Source organism: Pleurodeles waltl, chromosome 8 (assembly GCF_031143425.1).
Source record: "Pleurodeles waltl isolate 20211129_DDA chromosome 8, aPleWal1.hap1.20221129, whole genome shotgun sequence".
Lineage (NCBI taxonomy): Eukaryota > Metazoa > Chordata > Amphibia > Caudata > Salamandridae > Pleurodeles > Pleurodeles waltl.
This window is the reverse complement of record NC_090447.1, coordinates 966,881,841-966,904,357: the sequence shown is the minus strand read 5'-3', so window position 1 is coordinate 966,904,357 and position 22,517 is coordinate 966,881,841. Positions and strand designations below refer to the sequence as shown.

Genomic DNA, 22,517 nt, shown 5'->3' with positions numbered 1-22,517 from the left:
GGTGAACCAGGATGTCGGCCTTTGTTAAACTTTTCACTGTTGGTTTGGAGGCTGCGAGGATTGGGCTTGAGGCAGAAGGATCCCACAGCATTTAGCCACAGCTATTCAAAGGCCCAGGCATCTGTTAACTCTGACGTCCTATTCTAGACACTTGAAGAACTTGCAATACTATTGTTTGTTAAAGTATTTTTCACTGGTTACTTGTGTTATCTCTGCTATACATCAATGTTTGCATGATGGTTTTCAAAAGAACTTGGGAGCAGTCAATTTAAGAGCCCAGTTGTCAGCAATAAACACATTTAGGGACCTATAGGGTGGGCTGGGTAGCAATAATGATCTGGCATGGAGACTCCTAAAAAGACCAGGTACTAATCCTTCAGAACCTCAATGGGACCTTGTGTTCTCTGGGTAAATTTGACTTCAAATAGTTGTCTATGAAGGCACCATTTCTGGTAGCAATCAGTTTTGCCAGCAGAACTGACAAAATTAGGAGCTTTGCTACGCAAACACCCCCTTTTGAAAATACTAAATGACAAGATTGTGTTGAGACCCAACTCTGCTTTTCTTCCCGAAGACTAAATCTAGAATGCACAGAGTCCAAGAGATTATGGACCCTTTATTCTTCCCAGTTCCAAGTTTTAGAGATGAGGAACTGTAACATTTACTGGGTGTTAAATTAAAATATTTCATCCAGAATGTTCTGAAACCATCAGAAAACAGGACTACCTATTTATTGCTTTTTGTGGGGAAAATTAAGGTCAGAAGGCTTCCAACAAAACGAAAAAGTAGATGGACACGATCAACAATTTTTACGGAATACTTTCCTTCTGTTGTTCCAAGTCCAGCAGGAATTCAAGGAAGAGCCACAGGGGGGTGCGGCAGTCTCTTGGGCCGAGATACAATGACTGCTGCCAACAAACCTTTGTCGAGTGGCTACCTGGGCTTGGGTATATACTTTGTCAACCATTACAGATCTGAGGGAGGGGAGCTGGAATGTCATCCAATCGGTCAAAATTTTTGAATTCAGTTGTTTCTACTGACTGTATTATGAAATCACTAATCAAAGGTGATGGGCATAATAAGTGTTTGGCTTAAGCATTGTGTATAAATGTTTCCTTACAATGAAGGCCAGTTAGCTTTGGTATACTTCAAAAGTAATGGCTAGGATGAGAACGAGAAGCATATGCATAATATTCTGGTTACTTAAGTGTAACGTTCGTTATCCTTAGTTCTACTCATTCTTATCACAGTCGTTATGATACACCCACCCTCCATGACAGCAGACCTTCATTTGGCTTGGTACGGTCAGGAAGAGTTATGTTATGGGTGGACTACACTCTTATATGCCCATAGGATGGATGGAGTTTTGCCTTATACTAGCCATTGTTTCTTTTGCCTGACGTAGGAGGTGGTTTAATAGAACTAAATATGATGAGGACGAGTAGGAGTAAGGATAAAGAAGAAATACAAATAGGTTACCAAGGCATTTTATTCACCTGTTAAAATTCTCGTACTCGCCAATGCACTTGATGTTACTGTTGTAAAAATGAGCCATCAAATATCATCCAATAAGTCTCATTGTGAATTAATGCTTACTAGTAAAATGCATTCTGGTAATTTATAAAGTGGACCACCAAGGTATCTTCTATTTCTACATAGAGATCTTTTTCTATCATGAAACACAGGTTTGCTTATGCCCAATTTCAACAGCAATGACTATCTGGGAATTTCACAGAGTGCTGCCTTAACCTACAGCTATTAATCATCTTTATACGAGAGAGTCCTCCAACAGGACTGGTGTGCCTGGTCATTTTAAAAACTCTTCTCGATATCTGTCAATAGCTGTAAATTTATTTAACAACTTACAGGCCCAAATGAAAAGTTGTGGGTGTAATACATTATTAAAATCGCTAAGAAAATCACTGTGGCATACTTTTAGGCTATTTGTGCATTTATATTTTCTTTCTATCTGGTAGTATGATTTATTAAGTTAAACAGTTGCTGCTGATGCCTGTGTGTGGTTAATAAGTAACGAGCTCAAATAGTAATACGACCACTGCAGAGGTCCATGGTTACCAGGCCAATGAACTCATTGGCTTTACATTATGTAGTAGTAAAGCTGGCTATTTTCAGAGATTAAAAACAGTCAAATACCGGATTGGGTGCTATGTGTGGGCTAGATTGGAAAGGGCCTAGGGTCTCTGTTTTGGTGTACTGAAGCACGCCAACATGTTTTCCTTCCAATTCACAGCGCTGCAATGGAATGCAAGCATGGAACAAACAAAAAAAAAAAAAAAAAAATCAATAAAACACAGACTGCACCTCGATAATATATACTTTGGATTCTGAAAAAATATAAAAACCCACGAAAAAAACGTAATTTTCAAAGGGGACACAGTGTGATTCTGATCTAAATCTTAAACACCACTGATTTTTCAAAGCATTTTAACATTTATTTGCACTAATCATTTTCACATATTAGATTTAATCAATATCTGTGTGCTAAAATGTATTGCTTGTTCAGGACTATCAACGGCAGCTATTCATCTAAAAACGCATTCAAATGAATTTTTAGAAAAGACAAATACTAAACCGTTTTTTGCGAGACTAACAAGAGTAGTTTGAGATCTGTGATACACGTAGGTTCTGGTCTTAAAAGATGCGGACAACAAAAATAACATGTTGGCCCTGCTAGGTGCAGGTTCACCATATTACATGTTCCACCAAGGACACTATTGTTTGAGTCCTAGGCGTCCAGTTCACAGTTTGTTGTAATTGGGAATTGTGTCTAACAGGGCCAATTAAAGTGAAACAAGACTACAAATTAGGAATAAATATCGGAGCATGATGTGCCTTAGAACAAGAAATTGCCTTGTCAAGTGGTTCTTATGTACACACCCTGTAGGCCTGTAATAGGTACACACACTTGCACGAATAAGGTCCAGGCCAGGGGGTGGTGAGGAGAGAACAAATGTACATGCAAATAATGTGTGTACATATGGGTAGGGTGCGTTAGTGCAGTGCAGAACGTAAGACAAAGGGAGGCATTTCCCATTCAGGATGCAAAATAATTCAAAGTGGTTGAACGGGAGAGGCACTTGCCAAAGGCATTCATTTTGTGTAACTGAGCAGAGTTAATTTTCAACAGGGTGTAAGAAGAGTCACACCTGCAAGTGGGCCTTTTCTTTTGGGCAATAGGTGTATTTTATTTAACACCAGGAGATCCGTTTCCATAGACAGGAGAGGCAGGCAGCGGCACAGAAGAGGTAAGTTGCACTACAACACCATGAGGTCACCTTGCATCCAGACACACACCGGCAGCAAAATGTTATACACCAGACTATCAAAATAGCAGCAGGAACATAGGTTGCCTTAAGTTTTTTGCATTCAGTTGCACAGTCATAGCAGCAGATGTTTAGAGGACTCTGGGAAAGCAGATATGTTATTCTAACTCCAGCCCTAGATTACTTGGTGAAAGTGTAGCTTCCTTCAAAATGGTCCAGAAAGATTATGTACTATTCTATCCCCAATCTTAGAATATTTTGAGGAAGACTAAAAAACCTCACTTATTGTAAAGGGGATAGAAATGTTGTAATTTAACATCTCTGCAAAATGTAAACTTGTGCTACTCTGAGCAACTAACAGCAAATAAAGGGTAACTGTTGTGACGTAAGTTAGCATGTAGAAATACGCAGACGGCAGTAGATTGAGAGGGTTTATTGTAAGTTAAATGAATACATAAATGACCCCGCCAGGAGCAGATATAGTTAGATGCTCAGCCTGGGTCTGTCTGGCTCAACTGCCCTTCAGAGAACCCCCATAATACAGTCCATGACATAGTTGTGTAACCTGACAAGCAAGAAAACACACACACCCCTCCTTTAAAAAACGCACACAAAACAAATGCCTCTCATCTTAAGAACCACAATGAAAACACTACAAAAATCAGCAGACAGCAACATTTCACAACAACATCAAATGATGCATGTAAAAACGGCTACACAAAACATGCTGCTAATATGACCACCACCAAACTACACCAGTTGGCCAGATGAGCATACCTATGTGGCAGACACAAAACAACTAGGGAAACAAACTTAGAAACAGGTATGTGATATATTTCAAACCAGACACCAATCCCCTGAAAGGGAATCTTGTGTTTAGTAATGAGAATGTTTCACAATACACTCTCATCCCCTGTAAGGTCATCCAGTGCTTTAGCAGCAGGTATCTTTCAACCCACACACTCATCACATTTAAAGGCATCTAGTGTTTTTGAAACATTGATCTTTCAACCCCCACACACAGCCAACCTGTAAGGGCATCTTGGTTTTAGCAATGGGAAACCAGTGCTCGAAAAATCTACTCGATCACTCGCTATGGCGAGTTTTATATGATAAGGTCGAGCTATTGTTAGGTTCTACTCGACCCTCTGGCAAGTGGACAAAGAATGGATGTTCTATTCAGTCAGAAACCGAATTAGCAATTAAGATGCCTTTAAACCTTAATCTGGTCACATTTACTCTGTATTCAGAGACAGAGGTCAAAAGTCAGTTTATCTTCTTGCAACACAAATACTTTTCCTTGTGACTGCAGGGTTCCAGGATTTTGTAAGGTGAACTGTCCAATCTACGTGAAATAAAAGGCTTTTGGTATCAGATTTTTCATAACACAAAACATTTATACAACTAAGTCAACTTTACAAACATTTCAAAATATATTTCAGTCGTTGTGAAAGACCATTTTTTCTACTTCTGTGTGATGAAAACAATATTTAAATAGGATGAAAAAAAGGTCAGAGCACTTTACTTGGTGATGTGCAAATGATACATGTTTTCTGAAACACAATTTTCACAGATTATTGTTAATACACCATATAGTTTTATCCGTAAAGCTGCAAGTTAGTGGGAAGGTTTTTGGACATTTCTTGGACATTTACTGTCTGTAAATTACAGTGTGCTATCACATCATGCTTTATCAATGTATTTATTAAAAATGAGTGATTAAACAAAGTGAGAAACACTCCTGCCCTAATGACAAAGCTATTAATAAACTAAGAGGCAAGTCATGCATGGTTCATTTGTACCCTATATGTGGGCTAGATTTATTATACATAAAGCAAATGTTTAGTGTATGTAATCAAACAAAAGAGGATTTTTTTTACAGCAGAAATGCCAAACTCACATATTTGAAGGTGCACTCACGTGAGAATGAAGAAAAAGGCGACTGTAAAATACTATATTTACCTAGGATCACACAATTTGAGGCCCGTTTCCGGGTCCAGTATATTACAGTTAGGTCAAGTAGATCATTCAAGTTACTCGACCTGCAGGTCTAGTAACATTTTTATGATTTTTCGAGGCCTGGAAGATTTTCCCCCATTACGGTCATCCCCTGTAAGAGAATCTTGAGTTTTAGCAATGGGGTTCCCTACCACTGAGAAAGAATCACATAAAATAAGGCTCTGCACAATGAATCACTTCCCTGCCACCAGAGGAAACATGTAAAGCAGGATTCAACACATCCTAAGCACCATTCTGCCACTGAGGAAGAATCATGTGAAACAGGGTTCAGCACAGCCCGAGCGCCTCCCTGCAACTGAGGGAGAATCATGTGAAACAGGGTTCAACACAGCCAGAGTACCTCTCTCTCACTGAGGGAGAATCATGCAAAACAGGGTTCAAAACAACCCAACTAACAGCTACACATCAACAATATTTTCACACACTGAGAACAAACAGCAAATAGACCATGCCACAATACAAGCAACGTACCAATAGAACAGGGTAGTAACATCCAATGAACAGAGAACAGACCACAAGCAAAACGGAATGCAAGTAAAGTGAAATGTAAGTGTCTTATGCACACTCCTGCAGAACAATAAAAACCTTTGATATATCTTACAAATCCTACACCAGCTGCACTGTGGAACAAACTATAAACCTCAAGGACCCAAATACATTATGAAATACAGTAATAAGTAATCTGCATAACAAATGCGCATGTGTGTGTTTGTGTGACTGCTTCATGGCACCAAATTTTTTTGGAACTTGCGAACTACAAAAACTTGGATGATGTAACATGAGTTACAAAACCACCCTAACATTCACTTGCACTCATTCACAAAAATGCCTTTAGATTGTGAAAACGGTTACATGACAAATAACATCAAAATAGTATCCTAAGCTATGTATAGGCCTCAGAGATAACATGTTGAACCTCTTTAGAAATGCCCAGCACACATCAGCCTTTCTGAAAGAAAACAGTGGGCATTAAATGGTTTAATAGTACAAAGAACACATGCTAACACATATACTTTTGAATCAGCTTACATATTCGAACCATTAATAAAACAGAAATACAAAACGTGTTTGCAGGCAGCTTTTTCTTAACAATGGCGATGCTCCGATATAATTGGATCCACTCGCCACTAAGCAAGCCACAGAAAAATCTTTCATTAGGAGCACAGAGAAGTCAGTGATGCTCAGATCCTTCCGATAAATGTAGCTTGGAATACTATAAGCTCATTAGGAGCTTGGTAAAAGTCAATCACTGTCAGTGGGGGAAAAAACAACGATAAACAACAACTTATCTCCGGATGATGCAGATTCCCAAAGAGTGAAAGTGAAATAGCACAATTGTTTTCTTTTACATTTTTTGTGCCATCCTGGCTTCATGAGCTACTGTAGCCACAGCACACAATGCCTCCAAGCCCATGCATAAGACTTGAGGATTTGTCCTTGACTAAGACGTGATGAGGCTGAAAACACTTCCTTCTTTCATCTCATCAGGGACGCAATCTAACAGCCAGCACTTTGCAAGGAAAGAAAAGAGATCGCATACTGATGATAGATTAAGGGCAGAATTTGAAAACTCAATCTTGCAGAGTCAACTCAAATCTTGGTATATGAAATGAAGTACTGCCAAGGTACCTAAAGGTGCTGTTCGGGTGCAATCTCCATGAGATATTTTAATGCCGGAAGTATAACACAACCGTAGCACACAATAGCGTTCTGTTTTGGTATGCAGCGCTATAGTCAGCTTCTCGTGGGTCTTATCACACAGCATAAGCAGATCTCATTCTTGTTTTAAAAACTTATCATACCACATTCACTGTTGTGAACTGGCACACAGCACTGTCCTCTGGGGCAGAGTTCCTTTAGTTAAAAGGCTCTCGTTGAAGCCACTTCCCACTTGATATGAAGGAAGTCTTGATGTAATCTCAAACAACTCTGTGATCTTAAGGACCTTTTCCAGAGGAAGTCTCTCGCAGGAAGTTTCCAATTCAATACCTTAGTAATAACGTAGCCTCCTGGGGTATTGGGGTGACAGTATTCTAACCTCCTGGCAACCAGAGACCATAATGAAATTCTCACTCCCAAAAGTAGGCTCTCTCTTTTTGCAGGGCTACTTAATTATCATAGGGTTGCCAGTTAGAAAGACACTTGTGGGGTCATAATTACAAAAACAGTCACCCTTTATTAAGTTATGAAGAGTAGGTTCTCTTCTCTTACCCTCCAAGTCCATGTAGAAGACATCAGCTTTATAAACTGCGGGGTCCTTTAAATATCTTCGCCATTGTTGTGACGCAAGTTAGCATGTGGAAATACGCAGACCTTGCAAAGTGAAACGCAACACCAGATATCCTCCTGCAGTAAACCGATTGTATGGTTGTGTATTTGATTTATGTTCCTAGATTCCCTGAGCACCAGCAACTACAGATGGCTAGTAAAAAAAAGTCTAGTACCGATTATAATTTATCTTCTACGTCCACGTTTTAATCTCTTTAATGAATGTAAGGTGGTTATACAGTCTCGACACTCAAGTCAATAAGAAATTCTACACCAACACCATGTCAGGAGCAGATCCTGAACACTTTAACAGAAAGGATAATCGCACGTGCAATGCGAGGTACTGCGTGAACTGTGACTATTTATTTATGATTCAAGGTAATGGCACTTAAAAGAAACACAAGTCAACCCTTCATAACCAAGCAGGTGGTCCCTGGAAGCGGGTCTTACCTTCCACCTCCCGGCAGAGAATCTTAAAAATTAGACGGCCTCTACTTCAATTTCGACATTACACGACTTCAATAAATAACAGACCGGTCAGTTTAGAAAAAGCAATTATAAGTCGCATATAAAATATCGTAGTCTGAATGGTAAATAAAGAGACTCAGCTACACGGATCTGCGTAGCCATATTGTTCAAGGAATCCTGCGATTGGTTAGGAAAATGACCCTACCTCAGAAAAGACGGCCCACTCACCCCGGAAGATACAGCTTCTCATGCTGCACCGGAAGAAAACACTCCGGAAGTGATAGTCTAGTCGTCCTCAGGTCGCCATTCTAGGCTGTTAGCTCTACCGCCTGTGGCTGAGTGAGCGTTCGGGCAGACTCACCTGGAGGACTTTCTACACCAACAGAACCAGAGGTGGCGACCCTAGTGTAGGAATATAAAACCAGGCGCAGCAAGTGATAAGCAGCTGGATCATATGAGCACAACAGCGAGGGTTTCCTTAGCAACGGCGTTTCTTTGAGTTCATCACGTGGTCAGCAGTGACGTGAGGGCGCCTGATGTATTTGGTAGAAAAGCGTAAAGAATAGCGTTGAGAACCGGAGCTCGCCCGAGGGCAAGGCCGGCTTTAGGGTGGGGCGACCGCACCGGGCGCTATGTTTGGCAATAACTTCCAAAACTTTCCACTTAAAAGCACATGCTAAAACGTTCCTTGTGCGTTTAGCCATCAAGAAACAATTAAACTGTCGCGATACTGCGTGTGATTAATGTTCCTGCTAGAGAGAGATGAGAGTTAAAAAATTTCTAGCTATCGCGTCAAGAATTTTAGATTCTATTAGGGACACATAGGCAAGGATTATGCTTATCTTAACTTTACTGACAAACACAGCAGCCAATAAAATGTAACCGCTTCAAAAACTGCAAGTCCCATGAGCCCTAGACCACCAGTCATGGCTCAATACTGTCCATAAATAGCCTGAACGCTATAGTCCTTCCTCTTTCTTTGCGAAAACAGTTCAAACGTGCATTAACTTGCAGAACTTGGTAGTGAACTCTCTCCGGGTCCTTGAAATGATCCCAAGACGTTGGAGAATTTAACTGCACCAGCGTTGATCCATTGGAGACTTTCACGAAGTCGTGTTGGATGCTCCTGAGTGAGACAAAAAATCAAACTAATATTGAGGTTTACCATGGGAGGGTATATCATTCACATTTTATGTTATAACAATTTAACATTTATAACACCATTGCCATAAAATGTGCATAACGGGTGGGATAATCCTAGCCTCCGTGTCCTTAATAGAATCTAAAATTCTTGACGCGATAGCTAGAAATTTTTTAATTCTAGGTCAGGACCGGAGGCTTCGGATTATGCTAGTTCAAAGTCTATTTACCAATTCTGACACTACATCAACAATGGGTTTGTGATAAAAAACTTTGAAAGTGGAATCATTTGACCAGTCTGCTGCCGCCATGATGTCCTCTAGCCTGGCTTCAGTAGCAAAGGCTTTCGAGGCCATGGCTCCTCTAACCGAGTGGGCCCCAAAAACACTTCTATCAATACCAGCTTCGGCCAATAACCACTTGACCCAATGGGCCAATGTTGCTGCAGTGACTGGACTAAAAGGCTTTTGTAACGAAATCAATAATTGCCCAGAAACATTCTGTCTGAATTCTCTTGTGACATCTTCATAACTTTTCAAACACTGAACAACACACAGTTTCTTATTGTGCGGGAAAGAGGGGTATGAAATACATTTGGATGAGGTTTTTATACGTCTAGAAATGGAAAAGGATACTCCATTCGGAGTAAATACTCTACCTGATAAATCCAGTGCTTTAACATCTGAGACTCTTCTGCAGGAGAGCAAACATAATAGTATTGTCAATTTTGCAGATAGTTGTTTGCGAGATAAGCCTTCATTATCCGGCCAGTTTCTAAGGAAACGTAAGATGATGTTAACGTCCCATAAGGAGGTATATTTCGGTTGAGGGGGTTTTACCATACGGATACCCCTAAGCAATTTGAAAATCAAGGGGTGTTCCCCTACCGGTTTCCCTTGGATATGAGGGTGACCCGCAGAAAGAGCTGAGCGACAATTATTAATTGTCCTATATGCCAAACCCTGGGAGGCCAACTCCGAAAGAAAATTGTCTATGACATGAATCTCTGACCCCAGGGGATCCACACTCCTTGTATTGCACCAATGTACCCACTTCCTCCAGGCTTGCTCGTATCTTTTCTGAGTGGAGGGGGCCCAAGATTGGGATAAGAAAAACATTGCCGAAGCCGAAACTCCAGGCACTTGCCATCGTCGCCTGAAAGTCTCCAGGCCATCAGGGTTAACAGTCCCTGCAGAATTAGAGGGTGAAAACTGTTCAACGGATCCAAGAGAAGGTCCACAGACCATGGAATTATCACCGGAAAGTCGTATGACTGGTTGATTGCGGAAGGGAACCAGGGTTGAGCACTCCACAAGGGAGTCACTAGAATGATTTCCGAGCGTTGGCGACGCACTTGTGCCAGGACGCGATGAATCATCACAAAAGGAGGGAAGGCATAAAGAAGTTCCTTCGGCCACAACTGTAGGAAGGCATCCGTCTCCTTCGCCTGAGGGTCCGGCCTCCAACTGAAGAAACAAGGAACCTGACTGTTCAATCGAGAAGCAAATAAATGCATCAGACATGTCCCCCAACGAAGTTGGAGAGCTTGAAAAATGTTCTGATTGAGCTTCCAGTCGCTGCCATCTCGAAGGAATCAAGAGTTCCAATCCGCTGTTGTATTGGTAATGCCCGGAATGTATTCCGCCACCACCGAAATCTTCTGACTGAGACAAAAGTGCCAGAATTCCTTCGCTATCTCTGCTAGGAGACGAGACCTGGTCCCCCCAAGGCGATTGATGTACCTGACTGCGGAGACATTGTCCATCCGCAGAATGATACAACAATGAGCCCGGCGAGGCGCAAGGGATTTGATGGCAAACGATCCTGCAAGGAGTTCCAGGCAGTTGATGTGGTAGCATAGCTCCCCCGGGGACCAACGACCCCCGGTCTCCACAGGGCCGCAAAGTGCCCCCCAGCCCCAACGGCTGGCATCTGACTCTATCACCACATCCGGATTGGAAGGAAAAATCGCTCTGCCATTCCATGCATCCATGTGGTCTAGCCACCATGATATCTCTGTCTTGGCTTCTTCCGACAGGGGAATTAGCTCTGAGTATTGAAGGCCCTTCTGAAGGTGAAGAATCTTCAATCTCTGAAGGGCTCTGTAATGTAGGGGGTCCGGGTAAATCGCCTGAATGGACGATGCTAGGAGGCCGACGAGGTGTGCTAATGTCCTCAATGATATAGTCGGAGAGGCAAGCGCTCTCCTCAACTCTTTCTTGATCAAGTTCCGCTTGTTGATCGGAAGAATTAATAAGGATGCCAAAGAGTCTATCTGGAACCCCAGGAATTCTACATTCTGTGATGGGGTTAGGCAGGACTTCTCAGAGTTTATGATAAACCCGAGGTCTTGGAGTAACTGCATTGTCCAATTGAGGTGAGTCAGAACAAGATCTCTGTCTTGGGCCATGATAAGAATGTCGTCCAGGTAAATAATTAGGCGCACTCCTCGTTCTCTTAAAAACTGTACCACTGGGCGTAGGAGTTTGTTGAAACACCAGGGCGCTGAGGAGAGGCCGAAGGGAAGAACCTTGAACTCGAACCACTGAGAATCCCATTCGAATTTTAGGAAACGTCTGTGAGGTGCAAAAATTGGAACTGAGAGGTAAGCGTCTTTGAGGTTCAGACGTACCATCCAGTCCTTGTCTCTTAAAAGATCTCTGAGGAGGTGGATGCACTCCATCTTGAAGTGGCGATACACCATCCAAGAGTTGAAATGTTTGAGACTTAGGACCAATCTTGAGCCGCCGCCCTTCTTTTGGACTAAGAAGATAGTGCTGGCGAAACCTCGAGGATGAGGAGAGGATTGTACCACTGCTCCTTTTTGAGTGAGAGAGAGAATCTCTTCTTTTATAAATTTGCAATCTGCGAGGGAAAAAAGGAGAGGCATAGGGGGGTTCATTTGCCTCGGGGGGCGTAAAATTCTAGTTGGAAGCCCTGGACTGATTGAAGAACCCAAGGGTCCTGAGTAATTGACTTCCAGGCAGGGAGAAAATGCTGTATCCTGCCCCCCAATATGACCTCCGAAGGAGGAATAATTCTCACCTGAGTTTGCGTTGTCTTGGTTGGAGTTACCTCCACGATATCCTCTGGAGGTCCGACCACGTCCCCTGTAGCGATTGGGCTAGAAATTGCTTTCGTTTGAATAACTCCGACGGTTACCCTGAGAGGCGTATCTGGGAGCCAGGTATCTTCGGCCAGGCACTCGGCCCTTGAAACGTCCGGCCCAGATAAAAAGAGCGTTGTTGAATACCTTTTTGATGTTGGACTGGGCTTTGTCAAGGGCTGTGAAGGTAGCAACATATTTATCTCCAAAGAGCATACCATTGGCCAATTATCCTGCCTCATTAGTGGCCAACTCCACGAGTTTTGGATCTAATCGAATGAGGAAGGATCGTCTGCGCTCCGTTGACATGGCGCAGTTTGCATTGCCAAGCAGGCAGATTGCTCACTGAGCCCATTGAAGTATCGCCTACATATCCAACGGGGTCTCTGTTTCTTTGGATTGTATGGCTAAATCCAATATTTTTGTTAGAGGACCGGACACGTCCAATAACTTGTCCTGGCATCCTCTCCAGGCACGGTCTAGACCCTTCTTCGGGTCTTTGGCGAATTTCCGGAGAAAGGTTGCCATGCTAGGATCTAATTCAGGCGTGTCTGCCACTTTGCCGAGAAGGGAGTGGCGAGGGCATTCTGACCTAAGGGTGTTGCGTACCTCCTTTTCAAAACTTCTGCGCAGCCTGTCTTGGACGTAATTAGCCACCTCCTGGTTAGGAATCCACTCAGTGGAGCGAGGGTGGATAATATCTTCTGGTGAGAATAAAATATTCTTGCCTTGAGGGGGGTTACCCTCGGGCATATTATGCTGCATCTTGCGTTGCTTTTTGCGCGGTTGGGGATCAGCTTGCAAATCCTCTGAATCTGATTTTGAGGAGGAAGGATCATGATAACTGGAATGAGAGGATTGCAGAGGGTTAGATGATGAATCTTGAGGAGGGGGAAAACCTCCATATGCATGGTCACGCAACACAGAGGTTGCCATCTGCGACAACATTTCTGCAGAAGAACTGCCACTTGAACGTTGCGGGGTTAAAACCCACTGTTTCGCCGGGGTCCCCGGACTGTAAGCGAGGTTGCTGACTACTCTCGCCCAAAAATTCCATTTTGGCGAAGTTAGATAGAGGTTGGGTAAAGGGTTTGAGGGCCTGAATTAGCGCCCAGTTCACGGAATCTTGCACGTGATAACCAAGTGCTTCCACCAGTCTTTCCTCCATTTGATGCTCTGAGGGTATCTCCTGCAGTTCGCCATACTGCTCATCATCATTGGCGTAGTACGCCATCTTACAGTATCTGGTAATGGAGGAGTTAACAGGGGGGGGGGCAAAGACCCTGCGAGGTGAGTTTATTTATAGAACAGCTATTAGCTGTACAGCCGGCAATTTTTTACTGAGGAGGGAGCCGCCTGCTTAGTAACTCAGTCTCTTGACTGTGCCAGTCAAATATGTTTTAAAACATATATCTGACAATGCCCCCTGAGCAAGGCTCTAATGGTATTATTGCAGCCCCCGTCGGGCGATGAAAAGGCTGTAAAATAATATAATTGTCTTCCGATTCCCTGTGAGGCACACACGCGCTGAGAAGCCGGCCGAGAGAAATCTCCGACCTTCTCAGCGCGCGTGCGCGAGCATGGGAATAGAAAGAGGACAGCGTCCTCTTCAGAGTGAGCGCGAGCTCAGTGAAACAGCCTGCTCCAACTTCACCCCGGCAAAGATTTAGCGAGCGGAGGCCAAAATCAATTATCAAGACAAAATCAATATTTCATATCTAAACGTAATGAAAACATTTAACAACGCGCTCGCGAGGTGGTTCAAGAGTCTTAACACATTGAAAAAATCAAGCACGAAGCGCGCGTCACTTATCTGGCTGCTGGAGCAGCAAAGAAAGAGGAAGGACTATATCGTTCAGGCTATTTATGGACAGTATTGAGCCATGATTGGTGGTCTAGGGCTCATGGGACTTGTAGTTTTTGAAATTGTTACATATTATTGGTTGCTGTGTTTGTCAGTAAAGTTAAGAGAAGCATAATCCGAAGCCTCCGGTCCTGACATAGAATTTTGCCTAGTGGCAGCTTTGACTCAACATAAAGTAGCACAGAGGGTTAATATACCTGTTGCAAAAAAACAAAACTAGGGGGCATATTTAAGAAAAGTGGCGCTGCACACAGTGCAGCACCACTTTTCCTGCACCCCTTAGCGCCACCCTAACAACACCATGTGTGTGTCATATTTAAAATACAGCACACCGTGGCGGTAGTTAGGGGGCCTAGTGTCAGAATTTTTTATGCTAGTCCGGCGCTTTGCAGGATTAACATAAACATTTTTGACACTAATCTTGCAAAGCACCCAGAGGCCCATTGTAACCAATGGACGCCTCCTTATGATGCCTGCTCTGAGCAAACATTAAAAGTGCTGGAAAAAAATGACACAAAGAAATCGGACAAATTTCTTATCATCATGTTTTTGGCCCCGGTAACGGGAGGATGCCCCCTTTGCATACATTATGCCTGGCGAGGCATAATGTAGTGCAAAGGGTTACAAAGTGGTGCAATGCATGCATTGCGCCTCTTTGTAAATGTGGTGCAGCGTTTTTGGCCTTCTTTCGCCACATTAGTGTAAAAAATATGACAATAATGTGGTGTTAGAATGGCACGAGGGGCTCTTAAATATGCCCCTATGGCAGTGCTTAATTTGTGCTTGTTGTTTCCAGTGCGGAGAACCGGCACATATTTTTGAGGGCCGCGTTTATTTTCTGTCTCAAGCATTTACTGCAAGAAAAAGACATATATGGAAAAGATGGAGGAAGAGAAAAACGAAACAGCGTCACAATGGGAAAAAGCAGAAATCCGCAGGAATTAGCTGAAGGGGCAGGGAGTGCCTGTGAATGGATTGAAGAGGCCTGAGATGGCTTCAGTATTATGCTGCCTCTGAATTACATGTTCTCACATTTCATTGCAGTAGCTGCGTGTTTAAGAGGAGGGCTTAGGGCACCGGCACCTTTTTATTTACAAATGAACCACTGCCCCATGGGGCATATTTGAAAAAAGTGGTGCTGCACACAGTGCTCTGCCACTTTTCTTGCACCCTTTAGCGCCCCCCCAACACCACTGTTAGAAATGGAGTTTTTGGTGGGCAATCAGGTTACCCTCTGTCCAAGCAAGAACCCTCACTCTAGTCAGGGTAAGTCACACACAATCCAAATTATCCTGTGCCCACCCTCTGATAGCTTGGCACGAGCAATCAGGCTTAACTTAGAAGGCAATGTGTAAAGTATTTGTGCAATAACTCATACAATAACACAATATAGCACCACAAAAATACACCACACAGTGTTTAGAAAAATATAGAATATTTATCTGGATATTCGTAGATCAACACAATCAAAGATGCAATAAGAATTTGTAGAAATATCACTGAAAGGTGATATAAAGTGTCTTAAGTCTTTAAAAAGCAAACAAAGTCTCTTTCAAGCACAAAGTACCGGGTTTGGAGTGGAAAATCTCCGCAGAGGAGGAGAAGCGTGGAAAAATGGTGTGTGCGTCGGTTTTGCCCCTTCACACACGGACTTGTGTCATTATTTTTCATGCGGGGAGACGTGCGTCGTTCTGCGGGAAGAAAAATGGTGTGTGCGTCAGTTTCACCCCTTCACACACAGACTTGCGTCGTTATTTTTCACTCGGGGAAGACGTGTGTCGTTTTCCGGCACGCGGGCCGACTCCTTCTGTGGGTCACAGGATTACCAGATGTCCCAGGGTCTGTGTGTGGAATCCTAGGCTTGTTAACTGGCTGCGTGTCGTTCCGGGGAGCTGTGCGTGAAATTTTCTTCCTCACGGCAGGTGTCGCGTCGATTTCTTCTCTGGAAGTCGGGCGGCGTTGTCCAGGCGAGGTCGTGCGTCGAAGTTCCGGTCGCACCGTAGGCGTCACGTCGAGCGGCGTCTTTCCGGATCAGCGTGCGGTGAATTTCTCACCGCGGAACAAGCTGTGCGTCAAATTTTTCGCGCACACGGCGTCCAGTTGAAAGAAATAAGTCTTTTTGGTCCCGAGACTTCAGGAAACAGGAGGCAAGCTCTATCCAAGCCCTTGGAGAGCACTTTTACAGCCAGACAAGAGTTTAGCAAGGCAGCAGGCCAACAGCAAGGCAGCAGTCCTTTGTAGAAAGCAGACAGGTGAGTCCTTTGAGCAGCCAGGCAGTTTTTCTTGGCAGGATGTAGGTTCTGGTTCAGGTTTCTTCTCCAGCAAGTGTCTGAGATGGTAGGGCAGAGGCCCTGTTTTATATCCAAATGTGCCTTTGAAGTGGGGGAGACTTCAAAGAGTGGCTTAGATGTGCACCAGGTCCCCTTTCAGTTCAATCCTGTCTGCCAGGGTCCCAGTAGGGGGTGTGGCAGTCCTTTGTGTCAGAGCAGGCCCTCCTCCCTCCCAGCACAGGAAGACCCATTCAAAATGCAGATGTATGCAAGTGAGGCTCAGTACCCTGTGTTTGGGGTGTGTCTGAGTGAATGCACAAGGAGCTGTCAACTAAACCTAGCCAGACGTGGATTGTAAGGCACAGAAAGATTTAAGTGTAGAGAAATGCTCACTTTCTAAAAGTGGCATTTCTAAAATAGTAATATTAAATCCAACTTCACCAGTCAGCAGTATTTTGTATTACCATTCTGGCCATACTAAATATAACCTTCCCACTCCCTTCAGATCAGTAGCTGCCGCTACAACAATGTATGAGGGCAGCCCCAATGTTAGCCTACGAAGGGAGCAAGCCTCACAGTAGTGTAAAAACGAATTTAGGAGTTTTACACTACCAGGACATGTAAACTACACAGGTACATGTCCTGCCTTTTACCCACACAGAACCCTGCTCTAGGGGTTACCTAGGGCACACATTAGAGGTAACCTATGTGTAGAAAAAGGGGAGCTTTAGGCTTGGCAAGTACTTTTAAATGCCAAGTCGAAGTGGCAGTGAAACTGCACACACAGGCCTTGCAATGGCAGGCCTGGGACAAGGTAAAGGGGCTACTTGAGTGGGTGGCACAACCAGTGCTGCAGGCCCACTAGTATCATTTAATCTACAGGCCCTAGGCACATACAGTGCACATTACTAGGGACTTATAAGTATATTAAATAGTCCAATTGGGTATGATCCAAAGTTACCATGTTTAAAGGGAGAGAGCATATGCATTTTAGCACTGGCTAGCAGTGGAAAAGTGCACAGAGTCTAAAAGCCAGCAAAAACAGAGTCCAAAACCCACCTTCAGACAAGGGTTGTGAAATAACAGAATCCATATTAACAAACAATAAAGCAACAAGCCAAAAATAGAAACCACAGAAAAGCAATGAATCGTTAATAAAGCTAAATAACTAAAAATGATATAATTTATTAATTCACACACCTGATATATATGAACATTATAATATAAAGACATTCAGCAACCCCTAGGACAGACAAACCAGGTAAAAAACATCCAATCACACATAATCATACACGCTAAAATACCAGCCTAGACGCAACAGTCATTAGATGACAATATTTACATAAACATGAAATACTCTCTCCTTGAGATAGTGTACCCAGGAGTTCATACAACGAAAATAATAATTTTTCAATGATACCAATATACATGTCCAAGAAAAAATAGTTTTTGGCATTCTTATAGAAGGAAGTCCTCCAGTGTCGGAATGATGTTATAATTTAAGAAAGCTTTTTCTTGTAGATTGATGAATTTTAACCTCGATAGGTCACAATTCCCAAAATATACATGAAATAAGGAGAGAAGATCCAATCAGCCGTCTTAGTCCAGATCTGTGGTGCAGACACACATTTCGGTGAAAAGTGGCCACAAAGAGTCACTCATCTTCATCAGGGCACTTACCATTTAGATCAATATAACCATCCCAGGGTAAGCTATATTTGTCATCAACCAGATTCCTATGATACAAAAAAACAATAACATATATCTATTTGCTTGTCAGACAAGGAAAACATATAAAGGCACACAGAAAGAAAAGAATAGAAAAAGTACAGAAAGCACGCTCAGATGAGTCCCAGTGCCATAAATGCTGGTGATATGCATGCAGATGGAAAAAACACATCCAAAGAGCCAACCTCTCGGATGTATATCTGTGCAGCCGGGCTCACAATAGACATTAAGGGGGTCATTCTGACCCTGGCGGCCGGTGGCCGCCAGGGCCACCGACCACGGGAGCACCGCCAACAGGCTGGCGGTGCTCCCACGAGCATTCTGACCGCGGCGGTTCAGCCGCGGTCAGAAGCGGAAAGTCGGCGGTCTCCCGCCGACTTTCCGCTGCTCGGGGGAATCCTCAGTGGCTGCAGAGCGTGCTCCGCAGCCATGGGGATTCTGACACCCCCTACCGCCATCCTGTTCCTGGCGGGTCTCCCGCCAGGAACAGGATGGCGGTAGGGGGTGCCGCGGGGCCCCTGGGGGCCCCTGCAGTGCCCATGGCATGGGCACTGCAGGGGCCCCCGTAAGAGGGCCCGCAAAGTATTTCAGTGTCTGCCATGCAGACACTGAAATACGCGACGGGTGCAACTGCACCCGTCGCACCCCTGCAACTACGCCGGCCCAATTCTGAGCCGGCGTCCTCGTTGCAGGGGCATTTCCTCTGGGCCGGCGGGCGCTCTTTTGGAGAGCGCCCGCCGGCCCAGAGGAAATGTTAGAATGGCCGCCGCGGTCTTGTGACCGCGGTGCGGTCATTTGGCGGCGGAACCTTGGCGGACGGCCTCCGCCGTCCGCCAAGGTTAGAATCAGGCCCTAAGTCAATAGAAAATGTTTGCACAATACTCCAATAGAAATACACACACCGAAAATAAGTGCATCAAATTAAACATAAAACCCACAAGTTGATAGCCTAAAAATGAATTCTTACTCAACCAACACTTACTATCTAAGAAAGGGCTCTCTGGACACTTGGAAAAGCTCATAGAGGGGTCTGTCATTTGTTCACATACCTAATGTTTAGATAGAAAAAGACACAAAGACGCCAAACACATCAGAGAGGGCAAACCATCTCCAAGAGAGTGAACAGTTATCCAACCTATTTCCTTGCGTCTCCGTAATAGATTCTGTAAATCCTCAAAGACCTTACCTCTACAACGCCGAACCATCGTATAGATGAATCGAGCGAAGATTCAATAGTGAGTCTTAGAAGTTAGCCATCCATATCCTAGCTTGATCCTAGGTCGCAAAGCTAGCGAAAGGGTCCCTAGCCTTTATATCGGCTAATAGACTCCAAGTATGTAAATGGGGTGGGGCGCGCCACAATAAACTGTTGCACAGGGCGCGACCAGTCCTAAAGCCGGCCATGCTCAATGGTGTTTAAGCAGAGTGATTGTGCATGGACATGAAGCAGTGAACTGATGGGTTTCATGCATGCCAACATTTTAGCACAGTAAAGTGGGAGATTTTTTAACAAATGGGCAATGTATTTTCCCTATTGTCTTCTATTGAAGCAGAGACAATTATACTTTGGGCTGCAGCTAAAATAAAGTTATTTTGGCTTAAAAAATCATCAGTCTCCTGCCTGAATCTGGTTTGGAGGCGGCAAGCTCCATTTTGTTGTTACAGGGTGAGGTGGTTTGTAATTATGCATGAGTGGGGAACACTTGGAGGGCACCTAGGATTATAGAGTGAATGGTGGCACATAGAAGAGTGTAGACGCCAGGAAATGTCAGAACCAGGGGGACAAGGGTGTATGGTGAGGAGTAATAGTGTATTGAAGGACAGAAACTATTTCTTCTTAAACAAGGTATCGATTTCAACCACATGGTGGGGGCAGCTAAGGATTAAATGCCTACACTCCCAATTTAATATTGGTACTCGTTATTCAAGCAAAAGGCTGACAAATTTTGTTTCTACTTCTTTAACCTTCCTCCCCTCAAAATTGTCTCTAAAGTAAATTCACAATTTTTTGTCTCTTTGGTGTTCTTGAATGTTGCACATATGCTACAGTACTGAGGAGTGACATACTTTTTTCAGGTGGGTGTCCCGTCACAGAAAGGGCTTGTCTTAGGGCATAGAAGCCTAGGGCAGATGTACTCATTTTTGACTGAAAAGCCGGACTCGATCACACATTACTATTTTAATAATGTTTATGATATAGTCCCCCAGGTATATCTGGATATGTTGTATCCTGAATGGATGCAGACTCTATATATATATATATATATTACAGGTTGGGAGTGCTGCCCATAAGAGGTTACCTGGTCCGCACTCGCAGGGTGGCAGCAGGTTTGGAGTTCTGCGATTGTACTACTGGGGAGGTGGACAATGTGGCTCATTTTATCCTGGCTTGTAAGAAATTTGATGAGGTAAGGCACCGGTGGCTCCTACCTATTTTTCAGTCTAATGGAGCAGTCTCCACTTGCACTTTGTATGAGGCCGGGTAACATGAGCGAACATAACTTGATCGCTTCATATATATATGGGCCACTTTTCCCCTGTTAAGGGAATTACCAATTAAACTAGGGATGGCTAATCCATATAATCCTATAAAACCTAATAGGGCCACAGGTGCTGGGGGTGAGATGGAATTATGGCTCTCCCCACACTAGCACAAGGCCTTCATTGCTGCTAATATACAACACTGCGAGCACAGGTGCTTTTCTTCTGGGCTATCCCTCCCAAGCAAAAGGTAGGCACTGATAAGGGACTGGCCCTTTAAAAAAAAATGTGTATGGGGTGTAGCGGTTTATTAATTATTTATATTAATTGTTCAGGGTTTGTGATCTCTTTATCAGATTAGTGTTGATTGTTGCTTATATGCTTTTAAATCATGATTATGGTTTCATATGGATTTAAGTACATTGTTGTGCGTATTGTTTTATATTACTATAAGATGTAAGGCTTTTTGCTGATACAATTTAATAAATTACATGATGACTGAATGCAACACAGCAACCAAAGCTACTATGTTGCATCAATGAGAAAGATAAAAATAGAACCATATCTAAGAAGACATGGGCCCTCGTTACAACCCTGGTGCTAAATGCCGCTTACCGCCGTGCTGACGCCCACCAACATACCGTGACCTCAGCGGTATACCGTTACGGGTATGATGACCCACTCAGAGAAATCCGCCACTATACAAACATCCACACAAGTCCGCCAGCCCAAAGGTCAGTGATAAATTGGCGGTACCAAAACCTACACCGGTACGCCAACAAAAATACACCCACAGTATCAGGACCCACGAATCAACGCAGCAGTCTTTCAACCGTGGTAAACCATTGGCGGTACACACTGCTGCGCTCAAAATACACACACACTAACAAAACGACACCACATTGGACAATTCAAAATACACACACCTGACACACATACACACACACCACACCCACACACTCAGACCACTATAAAACACACACATTACCCACAACCCTTTCAACGAAAAAAAGATTGACAACTGAGAGAGAGCAAGACAAGGCAGGGGCACACACTCAATCTGAGCCAAAGAACACCATCACCCATACACCATCCACGCACCTCACACCCTCACACATACCACTCACACCACATCCATGGCTCCCCAAAAGACACCCCAGGTTTTCAGAGGAGGAGCTAAGGGTCATAGTGGAGGAAATCATCTGGGTAGAGCCACAGCTATTCGGATCACAGGTGCAGCAAACGTCCATTGCTAGGAAGATGGAGCTATGGCGGAGAGTCGTGGACAGGGTCAACGCCGTGGGCCAGCACCCCAGAACAAGGGATGACATCAGGAAGAGGTGGAACGACCTACAGGGGAAGGTGCGTTCCGTGGTTGCAAGACACCAGATAGCCGTACAGAGGACTGGCGGTGGACCCCCACTTCCTCCCCCTCAACTAACAACATTGGAGGAGCAAGTCTTGGCGATCATGCATCCTGAGGGCCTTGCAGGAGTAGCAGGAGGACTGGACTCTGGTAAGTCAAATCTTTACTATTATATCCTCCACCCTACCTGCATGCCATCACAAACTCCTACTCCTGCCCTCACACCCATCACTCCAACCCCTCACATATACCCCACTATCACAACCCACCCCTCCCAAAACCAAGCCCTGCATGCCACACCAATGCATGGACACCCATCACAGACCTGCATGGACACCCATAACTAAAGCATGCACATTAGAGAGAATCACCTAGCCCACAAAATCACAACTCACACAAGGCAAAGCTGACAGGGCAATCACAACCATACAGGGAAACACACCCATGCACAAGATGGCACACGGAGAGGCAATAACACTGCATTTACATCCCCATAAGACCCCCACTCAACATCACCGGAGAG

At 44.0% G+C, this 22,517-nt stretch overlaps 1 protein-coding gene across 3 annotated transcripts in view; it reads right to left on the bottom strand.

Moving 5' to 3' along the window:
• PICK1 (protein interacting with PRKCA 1) overlaps nucleotides 1-8,371 on the bottom strand; it is a 103,123-nt gene extending 94,752 nt beyond the window's left edge. Inside the window, exon 1 of one of the 3 annotated variants that reach the window (XM_069205206.1) lies at nucleotides 8,268-8,371. The gene's annotated coding sequence lies outside the window, so the exon portion shown is untranslated. Of the gene's footprint in view, nucleotides 1-8,021; nucleotides 8,225-8,244 lie in introns of those variants that run through there. The other 2 variants (XM_069205205.1, XM_069205204.1) reach the window with 2 other exon arrangements.
• Nucleotides 8,372-22,517: the final 14,146 nt, after the last annotated feature.